Genomic DNA, 13,967 nt, shown 5'->3' with positions numbered 1-13,967 from the left:
ACAGGCCTCTGCTTGAGAATGCAGCCTCAAACTGTGATGTCGAACTCCCACCAAGCAGAGGAGAGAACTCTGGTAACAACGGAGCCCATCGAGGTTTGAGTCAGGGATCAAGCTCAACCGGTAGAAATTCCATATCTCAGCCATGTTTACCTCCCCCTGCCCCCTTATTTTGTATCCTGTCGTTCAAAGTGTTGCACATGAGCATAATGAATATGGTTTTTCTTGAGTGAAGCTATTAACCATCAGGATGAGAAGATGGTGAAATGATCCTCTGGCAGCAGAGAATAGATAGATTTTGACTTCTACAATTTCTTTTCTAGAATAAAGTCAAATGATGTCATTGCTTTGAGTCCTACTTCATTTCTAATATAATCTAGTCTATACTAATCTATTCCTCCACCCAATGAATAATAGTGAAGAACAAAGCTCTAGAATTAATCAGTATTTTTGTAATCACAGCTCAACATTTAGCGACCTTGCATATACAATCTAACCTTTATTGGGTTGTTGCAGGATTCAGGTCACTATTAGCTATTACTATTTTTTTAAAAAAATTTATTTATAACACATAACTTAATGTTTGATTATATGCTATCTGATATCATTCTTTATTAGTTTCTTACATAATTCTTGATTTCTAACTATCTTTTAAGTTCTTTCTAATCAGAAACTTCATTTAGTCTCCTCACCCTCACTATCACAGTGTTAAACAGATAGACGCCAGGATTTTTGCTTTTTGTAATGACTGAGTAACATGTCAGGTCAACTCCCTGCAGAAAATGGAGATTATAAAAAAGAATCAACTGGAAATTCTAGAACTAAAACTACAATATCTGAAATAAATATTTATTAATAGATTTAATAACAAAATGGAGATAAAGGAGGGAAATGTTAATGAAGAATAGAGAGAAGGGAGTTTTTAAAAAAATGAACAGACCTCAGGGACTTGGTAGGTAATATCAAATGGTTTAACATATATATAATTGTAGTGACAAAAAGAAAGAAGAGAAAATGGGGCAGAAAAATTATTTGAGACATAATGCCCAGAATTTTAAAATGTATGATGAAATAAATAAATGTACATATTCAAAGTGCTCAACAACGGAAAGCAACATAAATTTGAATAAGACTGTGTCAAGGCACATCAAACTATTGAAACCCAAACATAAGGAACAAGTTTTGAAAGCAACAGGAAAAGAGATTCCCTCACATAGCTTAAACTCATCATCAAAAGCAATGGAGGCCAGAAGTAAAAGTATAACATCTTTAAGGTATTCAAATTAAAAACAAAAACAGAAACACTGTTAAACACAGAATTTTACCTCCAGTAAGAATATCCTTCAGGAATAAAGGCAAAATAAAGATATTTTAAGATGTAAGAAAATTAAGAAACTTTGTCACAAGCAGACTCACCCTATAAGAAATGCTAAAGAAAATTCTTCATACTAAAGAGAAATGACAACAGATGGAAATGTAGATCCTCAGAAAGGGATAAGAACATCAGAAATGCTAAATGCCTGAGTAAATACAGAAGACAATTATGTGGGGATTTTTTTGCTTTATTCATCTTAATTTCTGTAATAATATAATTGCTTATATGGACTGAATTTAGTACCCTCCCCCCAGCCAAATTCATATGTTAAAGCCTTAACCCCCAATGCAGTGGTATATGGAGATGGGAGCTTGGGGAGATGGTTAGTTTTAGATAAGGGCATGAGGGTGGGGCACTCATGAAGAGATTAGTATCCTTATACCAGAAGAGACACCACAGAGTTTGCTGTCTCTCCTTCTGCCATGTGAGGATGCAGTAAAAAGGAGGCTGTCTATAAGCCAGGAAGAGGGCCCTCCCCAGAACCTGACCATGCTAGAACTCTGATCTCAGACTGCCAGCCTCCAGAACTGTGAGAAGATAAATTTCTATTGTTTAAACCACCCAGTCTAGTGATAGTTCATTATGGTGCTGAGCTAAGAAAACATTCAATGCAAAAATTAAAAAGTTTCATGAGGAGTCCAAAATACATACAAGTATAATAAATATGACAACTATAGCATAAAGAATGGGGGATGGATATCAACCATTTTTCTACATTTTGGGTGGAAACTGGTGCATTATTAACAATATTGACCGTCAAAATGTAAGAATATACATTATAATTCCTAGAGAAAAAATTGAAATGAATAAAAATGTTGAGCCAAAAAGCAAATAAAAATTACAAGGGAATTCTACAAACTACTGAATCCTCCAGAATCAGTAAATGAGTAACAGAGGAGCAAAACTGGAAAAGTAAATAGAAAACATATAATAAAATGATAAACTCAAATTCAATCATTTCAATAGTTACATTAAATTTTAATGAAATAACACTTCAATTAAAAGGTAGAGACTGTCAGGATAGAACAAGGTTGACACAACTATGTACTTTCTACAAGAGCCACATTTTACATACAAAGACAGAAACAGTTTGAAAATAAATGAATAAAAAAATGCTGAGCAAAATAAGTATGAGGAGGCAGGATGACAATATTAATTATCACATGGATTCAAATACAAAATTGTTATAAAAAAAAAAAAAGAGGTACTGAACTGTGTTGCCACCATTTGAGGTGGGAGAAAAGGCTCAAATATCACACTCTGCATCCTCCATCCCTTCCTTTCTTTGAGTTGGGAGATGTACCTGGTACCTCATTTAGCCAGGCTTGGAATGTATGGGTCTCCCACTGCTCCCAGCCTCCCTGGATAGAGACAGACGACAATGAGCCCTTCCTACCCTCTTCAGTGGGTAACAGACCTGGAGGTCTGGAGGTGTAGACAAAAGAAACTGTAGGCAAAGACATTATCTATGGCCTCAAGGCAACTGCTCTGATTCTTTGATAAAGGCATACCCAGTGGATTTTGCATTGGTTCTTCTCTTTCTCTCTCTCTGCCCCCCTCCCAACTACTTTTTTCTCTTTGATTAATTCTTCCATTTTCTTCTTTAATTACTTAACAGAAGTAACATTATGGGAGGTGGAGAATGGGACAAAGGAAAAATGTAATTAAGAATCCACAAAACAAGAGGTGTGTATTATGGCTAAGGCCATGAACTCTGGAACTACCTGCTGAGATTCAAAGACTACAACTGTCCCTTATCAACTATGTAATCATGTCACACAGTTTCTGGTCCTCAGTTTATTCTCTGTAAAATAGGAGCTAGCAATAGTATCTGCCTCAATTGGTTGTGAGAATTCAATGAATTAATATATGCAAAGTATTTAGAAAAGTGCCTAGCACATTATAAGTTTTAACAATTATTAGCTCTTACCTAAGGCCCAACATATGGCTTAAAAATTGTGGTTACTATGTAAGTTGTACAATATTAATGTTTAGGTAACTAAAAAATCTACCTTTTATTTTCTTTCAATAAGAAAGATTTTCCTGAATGGAGTTCTATTTCACTATGCTTTAGAGTACACTGTAATTGATCTAAAGTGACTTCAGGATACTGATACTGATATCTCATGTTCAGATAGAGCTTTCAGTTTTCAAAGTGCTTTTACAGACATTATCTCAGTTAATCTTCACAACAGCTCTGAAAGATGATTGTGACAGCATTCACTACTCCTACTTTTAAAATGAATAAACAGATGTCAAGAAGGAAAAGTGGTTTACCCAAGATTTATAAGGAAAGGAGCAGGAACTAGCAGCTGTGTCCTGAAGCCCTCTCCTTTAGATCAGTGACTTCACACAAAGACTATATGTTACCCGAGGGTGTAAGAGGGTAATTCTTACACCTCCTAATTTTCACATATGCTTCCTTAAGACTAATATGTCAGAAAACATGTCTATGGCTGAGGTGTCATAATAGATCTTTTGTGCAACCTTCTCTTCAAAATCAACATTTTCCTATTTTACAAAGAAAGGCATATCACTCACTCTTCCCCAATTTCACTCTGTTGCATTACCACAGGGTGTCAAAAAAGGACAACCTGAATTATTGGTGACTGAGAAGCCTCTTTTAACCAAGGTCCCATTAACCTGCAGTAGAGCTTGACTTCTTACACAGTAGGGTGAAAGTTGGTATTAGGAACAGTGTATTTTAGTCATTTCAGACCATTATCAGCGCTGGGTTAGGTTGCCTTGTTAGGAATTCAGCTAGAGTAAAGAGGGACAAAAGGGATGCCAATGTATTTAACTATCCCAGCTCTTCCACACCCTCAGTCTTGCCAAAGAAGCAATTCCTCCTCAGGTTGAGTCTCAGGAGAGTAGAGATAAGACTGTTGTCTGTAATACAAAGTGAGAGTGCCTTATTTCATTTAGGAAATGAACTGCAGGCAAAGTTCTATTCCTTACTTAACCATCCACCCTTCTATCCATCCAACTAGCCATTCACCCAGCCGTCCCCCCTTCCACTCACCCACCCAGCCATCTAGCCAGCTAGACAGCCACTCACCCTTATTCTGAGGTATCAGAATTAAATAATAACAAAATGGCTACGTGGGCCCATTTTTTTTTCTGATAAATTAACTCTTATTCACTGACTAATATGATAAAGACTTGTCTTGCCAATCATGCCAAAAGGCAGGCATTTTCCACAAATCGAAAAAGTTATATATGCAGCTCCAAGGCTTTGATAAAAACATACTTAAAGTAAGAAAAAAGCATTAAATCATAAACACTGCATTGGCAAAGGTGTATTGAAATTAACAATATTTCAAATTTCCCAACCTTTTCTAAATTTACTGGATTGAACAAAATGCCTCTAAATGAAAGAAAAGTCAGTAAAATTAATAGTGAGTTAAAAAATCTTGGTATAATCTATATGATACACTTCCCAGAAACTGAAAAAGTGAATGACTATATATTGTTTTCTAAGTAGATAGCTGCAAATTCTTTGCTTTCAGCAAAATTGCAGATGGATTCAATTGAGTTATAAATTGATAGATCACTGAAATAACTGTAATGAAGACTTACTAAGCAATTTTTCTCATTTTATAATCTTGAAGGCATTAAAAGAATAAAGTAATATTGCTATAATAAAATCCCTTCTATTCCCATATATTTATTTATTAGAACATGGGCTTACAACTATAAAAATAAAAGGAAAGAACAAAATAATGTTGAACTTATTTCATTCTAGCAATAAGTAATTCTTATCCACAGATACATGTTATCAATTAGAAAAATAACCTAATCCATCTAATTAAGAGATGCATTTCTAATATAATTTTTGCTTAATAATTATTTGTCAAAAACACCAACAAATTATTCATCCTAATATATAAGATATTTAGATTGGTTTAATAATTATTATACTAAAAAAGAGAATTAATGATATTGCAATCCAGTAGAAATTGTTAATAGCAAGGTTTACAATACTAGGAAATTTCAAAATATATCTTAAATTTCAATTTTTATACATGTTTTTGTTACAGAGATGTGTTTCAAAGAGATGCGTAAAGAAATTTAAAACAAAAAAAAATCATTTTTCTCACACTGCATCATTTCCTCCCAGCAAAAGTCCTACAGTCCAAGGAAAGCCAGGTTAATTCCATGTCTATAACTTGAAGAATAAAATATTGCCTTATTCCTCCTGCAACTCACCATGATTTTGCATAGAATGCTTCTTAGACTCTAATGCTATGGACTATTTTGCTTTATCAATAAATGATGAGAACTTGAATTGTGAAAAAAAAATAAAATCCATTTTTTGTTATTTATGGTAGTTAGGTTCTATAAAGTCATGACAAACACTGAACTAGTGAATACTGAACCATTGCTCCTAGGAAAAATACAGGGTTAGGTTCCTGTGAGCCTCTGGTCACAATATTTGCATCAACCAATCAATACATAGCCTTGTTTTATGTGTGTGTCTGTTTAAAGACACCATATTTAATATACACAGTTGATTCATTAACAATGAACTCATGGCCAGCAGCAATCAAACTCATATCTGAACGAAGCTTCTTTAACACACATATTCTCTCCATAAGGCACGTCACGGCCTTCTTGTACTTAGGACACTAGACAGCATTTCAACATTAGCCTTGGGGTCATTGTAAAGAGCAAAATCACCAAGAAAAAGCACAAAAATGTGAAAACACAGCACTAAATAGAGCACAAAAAGGACACTTGTTGACAGTATGAGAACTGAAACAAGAAAGCAGAGCACAGCCTTGTTCTATCTCAGCTAGGAATCTGCACAGGGAGCCGCTCAAATTTCCTCACCATTCTGTATTTGTCTGTCAATGACCAAGAAAGTGCCACAAGCATTGATTTTGAGGTTAGAATACAATACATTTTACCATGTAGATGAATTTGCAAATATGCAATCCATGAATAAGGAAGACTGATTTATTACAATAGTATAAAGTTCTGTGGGGGAATGGAAAAGAAAAACAAGTTTGAGAAAAATAAATATAAAATTTCTTACTACTAAAGATGAGCTTTTTGTGTATTATTAAACTGAAGATAGAGAAAAGCAAATCATGAAAGCTTTAAAATCCCACTGAAAATATTTTTTAAAAATGCAATTGTTTTATTATTTAAACCTTAATATAAGCAGTATGACAATACTGCGAATATTAAAGCCTACAATAAATTTTATACCAACTTAAAAATGTGCAAGATTTGAGCAAAACAGAAGATTACTGACTCTAATATAATAACATTAATATGAAATCACAATGAAATTGATTAATACAAAGAAATGAAAACTGCACCAACTCCAAACTGAAAAGTCATCCTACTTAGAGTCAATTGGTGGAAACAAGCAGCAATTTAGTGATGTGGACACAAACTTGAGATCACACTGTACTGCTGTTCCAGGGTTTTGTTTCTTTGTATTTTTGTTTGCTCAATCACTAATAAAATATTTTTTAAATATTTTATTTGCTCTTTTTTATAGAAACAATTTTCAAACAATTTTGCATTCTCAGTTGCTTCCATCAAAAAGAGGTTTATAGGGCTTCCCTGGTGGCGCAGTGGTTGAGAATCTGCCTGCCAATGCGGGGGGGCACGGGTTCGAGCCCTGGTCTGGGAAGATCCCACATGCTGCAGGAGCGGCTGAGCCCGTGCGCCACAACTGCTGAAGCCCGTGAGCCTAGAGCCCATGCTCTGCAACAGGAGAAGCCGCCCTAATGAGAAGCCTGCGCACCACAACAAAGAGCCCCCGCTCTCTGCAACTAGAGAAAGCCCGTGTGCAGCAACGAAGACTCAATGCAGCCAAAAATAAAATAAATAAGTAAATAAATTTATTAAAAAAAAAAAAAAGAGGTTTATAAAGATATCCAAGAAATACAGTTCTTCCGATAGGAGGGGCATTTTAGGGAAAGCTAGTATTATATTAACATATAATGATATTAAATGTTCCCAGTTTATGTCTTTCCCTCCCAGAGATGGGATAGCTTGCTATCTTTGTGAATAAAATTAATTTGCCCCAGCTTTTTGCTGTTGTTGTTTTTAATGGCAACTTATAGGCCTTTATCTTTAATTCTTTTCTTGCTATTGAGAAATTTTCCATGTGACACTAAGGCAAATTTACTTCACTAATATTTTGTATTGAAGTATAGATGATTTACAACGTTGTGTTAGCTTCAAGTGTACAGCATAGTGATTCATTATTTTTGCAGATTATACTCCATTATAGGTTATTACAAGATAATGGGTATTAAATTCCCTGTGCTATACAGTATATCTTTGTTGCTCATCTAGCTTATGTATAGTAGTTTGTATTTGTTAATTCCATACTTCTGATTCGCTCCCCCCATATGGTAACCACAAGTTTGTTTTCTATGTCTATGAGTCTGTTTCTGTTTTGCATATACATTCATTTGTATTATTTTTTAGATTTCATGTATAAGTGATATACAGTATTTGTCTTTCTCTGTCTTACTTATTTCACTAAGCATAATATTCTCTAGGTCCATCCACATTGTTGCAAATGGTAGTATCTCCTTCTTTTTACGGCCAAATAATATTCACATATATATAAATTCATGTATATATTCATATCTACAGCTATATCACTTTTTTAATCCAATAGTCTGTTGATATATTAAAACATCTATTTGTGGATTGCTTCCATGTCTAGGCTATTGTAAATAGTGCTGCTGTGAACACTGGGGTGCATGTTTTTGAATTAGTGTTTTCAATTTTTCTGGATATATACCCAGGAGTGGAATTGCTGGATCATATGGTAGTTCTATTTTTAGTTTTTTGAGGAACCTCCATACTATTTTCCATAGTGGCTGCACCAATTTACATTCCCATCAACAGTATACAAGGGTTCCCTTTTCTCCACATCCTCTCCAACATTTGTTATTTGTAGATTTTTTCATGGTAGTCATTCTGACAGGTATGAGGTAGCACCTCACTGTGGTTTCAATTTGCATTTCTCCAATAATTTGCGATGTTAAACATATTTTCATATGTCCATTAGCCACTAACTTTCAAGATGAAGAAAATGAATATAATTAAATTATTTGAATTGAGTAAAAGAAAGGAAGAAGTAAATGTTTTCATTGTGAGCTAATATACATTATTGATTCATGCATTAAAGACATTTAAGCTAATCTCTTCTAAAGTCAGCATCACACTACTGTTGAGTGAATGAAGAAACACACTTGAAAGAGTGTCTGGCACACAGTAAACATTCACTAAATGATAGTACTAATTGTGTATAAGAAATGTCTTCCATTGACCTAATACAATTCATAATTAATGGTTAACAAAATGGTCAGTGAGTCTTTGTCTCATAGACCAAAATTTACACTATAGTTTCACTCTTAAACTTTAAATACAAAATTCCATTTGCGAATATATTTTCTAACTTCCCAGCAAAGACTTAAACCTGTGGCAGCACCACTCAACATGTGCCAGGGCAGAGTGTGAATTCAGATACAGAGCTCTCAAGCCAGGCCACCTAGGTGAACTCTCTTCTCAACCTTCCTGATGTGTCACTTAACCTTTCCATGCTTTAACACCCTCAAAAGTAAAAACAGTATTGATGCCTACTTTCTAGGGTTGTTACAAGGATTAAATGGCTGACCACATGTATATTGTGGACACTCAGTAAATGTTAGCAGCTATAACTAAACAATAAAAATTAACCACATTTTCCAAAATAAATTGGAAAATGGCTTTCTGGTAGTCATCAAAATAATGTTACATTCTTAAGCTCCACTTAGATATATTTGTTAAAATCATCTCTTAAAATCTCTATAGATGTGAGGAAACTGGAACTTCATACATGGCTGGTGGGAATGTAAAATGGTGCAGTCACTTTGGAAAACAGTCTGGCAGTTCCTCAGACAGTTAAACATATAGAGTTACCATATAACCCAGCAATTCTACTCCTAGGCATATACTCAAGGGAAATGAAAACATATGTCCATGTAAAACCTTATACGTGAATGTTCATATCAGCCTCCTTTTTAACAGCCAAAAGATGGATTAATTAATAAATGGATATATGCACACATGTGGTATATTCATACAATGAAATATTTTGTGGTAATTAAAAAGGGATGAAGTACTGATTCATACTACAACATTAATGAAACTTAAGTACTAAGTATTATAAAAGAAGCCAGTTACAAAAGACCACAAGTTATATTATTCCATTCATATTAAATGTCCAGAACAGGCAAATCTTTAGACACAGAAAGTATATTAGTGGTTGACTGGGGCAGTAGTGGAGAGCGTTTGGGGAGAAATGAGTTACTGCTAAAGGGTAGGGGTTTCTCTTCGGGGTGATGAAATCTTCTAAAATTGATAGTGGTGATAGTTGCAGAACTCTGAATATACCAAAAAACAATGAATTTACACTTTAAATGGGTGAAACTTTTAGTATGTGAATTATATCTCAGTATAGCTTTCTACCCACAATTCCTCCCGAAACATCTCTAGATAGTCATCACTTGTTAAAGTACTTGGCAAAAGACAGTTACTTAGTACTTTGTGAATAAGCAAATAAATCAATGTGCATTCACTTAATCTTAAATGGCTTTCTTTCCTATTTTTATTCATCAGTGAAGCCTGCAATTACAGGAAGAAACTTAAAAAATTCATAAATGTCATCTTTTGCATTTAGATGTTTGTTTTTATAATGTGGTAAAGTTTTGTTGTTAAATATCTCACAGTTGCTGTACTTAGAAGTGCTTTTAGGACCCAGACTAGTGCTAATGGTATGAAAAAAGGCAACATATATTTCAATGTTAATACAGAAACTCTAATTTGCTCAAATTATTAACACTGTTCTAATTTCCATATGCTCTAAAGTCAGTATGAATAAGATTAAGAACAAATTGCTGGTGACATTAAAATTCATTTGTTCGTACTTTCAACAAATATTTACTGAATAAGTATCTATGTGCTAGGCACAGTGCTAGAAACTGATGCCACAAAAATGAATCACAGCCTGGGGGCAGAGATGATAAAACAGAATTATGCACTACAACGTGCTGTATGTTAATATTAGGGTTTGTACCATGTGCAATACACCGAATGCTTTGAGAACAGAGAAGAGGGAGTGGCTAAAGGCTGGAGGAGTTCAAAATATCTCAGAGATAAAGGAAAATTTATGGCAGATACAGAAAAATAAGTAATGGATTTTCAAGTGGATATTTTTTTTATTGCGACAGAAGAAAAGTCATAGTATACTAATTTCTCTTTTAGGAAAAAACAAGGGGTTTTCATTAGCCATGAGTGTATCAGTATTATAATGGATGGATATATTTGCAGTAGCGAGTGACCAGATAGCACTAAGTGTCTTAAATAATTTTGAGAACTCTAAAGGTGTCTCTTAAAACTTTTAAAAGGCTAAGTTTTCTATTGCACAAAAGAACAATCTTTCAATATTCAGACAATATGTTAACTCATCTGGGTATCCCACATTTAAAAAGGAATATGTTAAAATATCTACATGTTTATATTCTGAACTGTATGATATTCTAAAAGTTATATCATGATTATGAACTTCACACCTGAGGCCAATATTTGGTTAACAAATGTCTACTGTTAATTAAATTGGGCATCAGTTGTGTGATTGTGCATGGTTTCTCACAAAGGCATCTCTAGTTCTACTATGTAGATTAATACAAAGTTGACCCTTGAACAACTCGGGAGTTAGGGGTGCCAACCCTCTGAGCAGTCGAAAATCCACATGTAACTTATGGTCGGCCTCCATATATGTAGTTTCTCAACATCCATGGTTCCTTGGTATCCGAGGTTCTACATCTACAGATTTAACCAACTGCAAATCATGTAGTATTATAGTATTTACTATTGAAGAAAAATCCACATTATAAGTGGGCCCACCCAATTCAAATCCATGTTTTCAAGGGTCAACTGTAACTATCAAAAACATCATGCCATTTCACTTCAACTTGATGTTTACAACAAATTTATGTGTGTGTATACATATAAATACATAGACACACACACATAGCCTCCTCCAATATAAGCTTTAAGGGTTAAGAAGCTAATGTGTTTCTTATCCTCTCACCATACAGAGTTCTACAGGTCCTTCTGTAATAACAACTATGTGCTCTGATAGATGGACAAGTACTTTACAAATTTTAACACTGATAGAAAATATCATAGGTCCAGTAGATAATTTTAAGGCTAAATACCTGAAGTTCAAGATAAGGAGTCAATGAGAACTTTATTTAGTCCCGTAAATTAAAACTCATCTTTGAACATGTGAGTATTTGCTTTGACGCAAAGTCTCTGCAAGAGTTTGTAATAAATCATTTAACTCTTCATTATTAAATGTGGGCAATGCTCTGAACCTACTTCAAATGATCACTCTTGAGGAGCTACAACAAACATTATGGTAAAGATTATTTAAAGCAAAAAGTTTTCCATTAAATCAGTATAATGTTAATATTTGCCACAAAAAAGGAAGAATTCAACTCAAATCTTTCTATCAGGATATCATTCTCCATTGGGTCTTTGGTGTTTCTACAATTTTGCTTCACTACCCTCCATGCTGCACAGTCTTTTCATGGGTGTTTGTATAGCAAACATCTGGACCAAAGGGCAGGCATGCTTACTGTCTTTTATAAAAGATTTAGGTTCCCTAACTTTCGGGTTCCTCTACCTTAATGCCACCCACTGTGAGTGCAGGTGTCACCTGGCCCTCTTCACATTGCCCTATGGGGACTGGGGCTGGGGGATGCTGATAGCATGGCTAGTGATGTTGCTGTGAGTAATAAATGATCCTATTCTCTGACCCAGAAGTCTCATGTCTTTTACCAGCATCCACGCAACTGTGGCAGGCTGAATTTAGCTTACAAAGAGGGTGAAATCATAGACCCTTCATGGTTTTTGCCACTGCCTATCAATTCCCTGCCTTAGGCATTATGTTCTCACTCTCTAGGGTGTTTTCTGTTTTTATTTTTTGGGCACTCCATAAAACATATTTTGAAAATAAAATAAAAATGCACTCTGGGCTGAAATAAAATACAAGTCTTTATTTTAATCAAGGACACTCCCTACCTTGTTTTTCTCTTTTTGTTTTTTTGGGGTTTTTTTGTTCATTTGTTTTGTTCTGTTTTGTTTGAGATGAGATCACTAAGTAATGCTTAAGCTTCAAAAACACTTTCATTAACTAGTATAAGTACTTTCAAGTTAAAGAATCCTAACAATCTAACAATCTGGTGCAGCACATGCTAACTTAGAAAAATGACATAGTCGTTTTCCTTTTCACTTTGAGAACTTGCTCGTGCTGATTAAAAGGTAATTACTTATTTTTGATCTTTCACACTTAAGTCTTCAATCCCAATTGAATGTATCTCATAAATGGGTATCAGGAATCCAGTATTACATAGATATATAGATATATTGACTAACTAAATAAATAACCTTTGCAAATCACTCATAATTAAATGACAAAGTATTTCATTCACCTTTTCCAAGATTTTAATCATTTATCATAAGCTTTTTTATTTTCTTAAAGGAAAATAGAGGTTTGATTTTTAAAAATCTAGAATTTTCCCAAATAATACAGCACTCATATGCAGGTAGAGCAAACTTTCAAAGTCATGTCCCATTTCATTACAAATTTATCTACAAATGTGTTTTAAAAGCTCTCCTCAGCCCTTGTAATAAATGTTAACAACCTTGTCACTACAGTAAACACCCTGAGACGATCAACAGGCCAATCTTCGACCCAGGTATTCTCATGGCTGCTGAGATGCTCAGAGGCCTTCACATTGACCATGGTCCTCCAACTGTGTAACATACCCATATTCAGCACTCCTCACTCCAATGGAGAGGATGCTTGCCTAAAAACTCCCAGAGTATGTGAAAATCTTCTCCTCCAAATATTATCATCCAGATCTTTGCATATTAAGCTGCCTTCCCAGATATCACCTCTATAAATATAGCAGAGAAAAGCCAGTGGAATAGTCAAATCCTCTGTGTCCAACCTTTCATGCAACTCCAAGAAGTGGGCTAGCTTCTCTCTCAACTAGTCCTTCTTTGACATCTCTAAATCTATCCCCTGATTTCTGTTGCTATTTATAGAACTACCCTTTGTTTTCCTTCAATTTTAGATCCCCAGTTTGGGGACCACTTACAGGTTGGATTTCAAGCTTTGTTAAATTGTCTTTTCTCACGAAAGGATCATCTTCCATAACAGTAATTCTATACCTGACGTTGAAGGAGGCTTCCAGAAATTTTACTATGCTTTTCATTATATTTCAACAGTATGAGTTCACATTATTGTTTCACAAAGCTTCTGATTTTCTTTCAGAAGTAGAAAGATTGATCTCTTTTTAATTGAGATGTAATTCATATACCATAACATTCACTTTTTTTTAAACTTCTCTCGAGGGCCAGCAGCTGCGTACCCCGCCTTGAGATGGGGCAAGTGGGGACACCTGGGCCCTTTCCTCCAGAAGCTTGGGGAGAGGGGCTACCCAACCCTCCAAGGTATGTTTCCAGGTCCTCAGCCACTCTCAGCACCCACCACTCCGCCCCTCAT

General features: G+C 34.8%; 1 protein-coding gene across 4 annotated transcripts in view; it reads right to left on the bottom strand.

The window, feature by feature from the left end:
• PRKN (parkin RBR E3 ubiquitin protein ligase) overlaps window positions 1-13,967 on the bottom strand; it is a 1,291,417-nt gene that overhangs the window by 1,047,192 nt on the left and 230,258 nt on the right. The window lies entirely within an intron of this gene.

This window comes from Balaenoptera acutorostrata, chromosome 14 (genome assembly GCF_949987535.1).
Source record: "Balaenoptera acutorostrata chromosome 14, mBalAcu1.1, whole genome shotgun sequence".
Lineage (NCBI taxonomy): Eukaryota > Metazoa > Chordata > Mammalia > Artiodactyla > Balaenopteridae > Balaenoptera > Balaenoptera acutorostrata.
Note: the sequence above shows the minus strand (reverse complement) of the source record. Positions and strands in the feature narration are given on the sequence as shown.